Source organism: Bison bison, unplaced genomic scaffold, assembly GCF_000754665.1.
Source record: "Bison bison bison isolate TAMUID 2011002044 unplaced genomic scaffold, Bison_UMD1.0 scf7180017864067, whole genome shotgun sequence".
NCBI classification, from domain to species: Eukaryota; Metazoa; Chordata; class Mammalia; order Artiodactyla; family Bovidae; genus Bison; species Bison bison.
This window is the reverse complement of record NW_011494639.1, coordinates 1,054,028-1,054,482: the sequence shown is the minus strand read 5'-3', so window position 1 is coordinate 1,054,482 and position 455 is coordinate 1,054,028.

Genomic DNA, 455 nt, shown 5'->3' with positions numbered 1-455 from the left:
GGCTGATCTCCTTCAGAATGGACCAGTTGGATCTCCTTGCAGTCCAAGGGACTCTCAAGAGTCTTCTCCAACACCACAGTTCAAAAGCATCAATTCTTCAGCGCTCAGCCTTCTTCACAGTCCAACTCTCACATCCATACATGACCACAGGAAAAACCATAGCCTTGACTAGATGGACCTTTGTTGGCAAAGTAATGTCTCTGCTTTTGAATATGCTATCTAGGTTGGTCATAACTTTCCTTCCAAGGAGTAAGTGTCTTTTAATTTCATGGCTGCAGTCACCATCTGCAGTGATTTTGCACCCCCAAAAAATAAAGTCTGACACTGTTTCCACTGTTTCCCCATCTATTTCCCATGAAGTGATGGGACCGGATGCCATGATCTTTGTTTTCTGAATGTTGAGCTTTAAGCCAACTTTTTCACTCTCCACTTTCACTTTCATCAAGAGGCTTTTG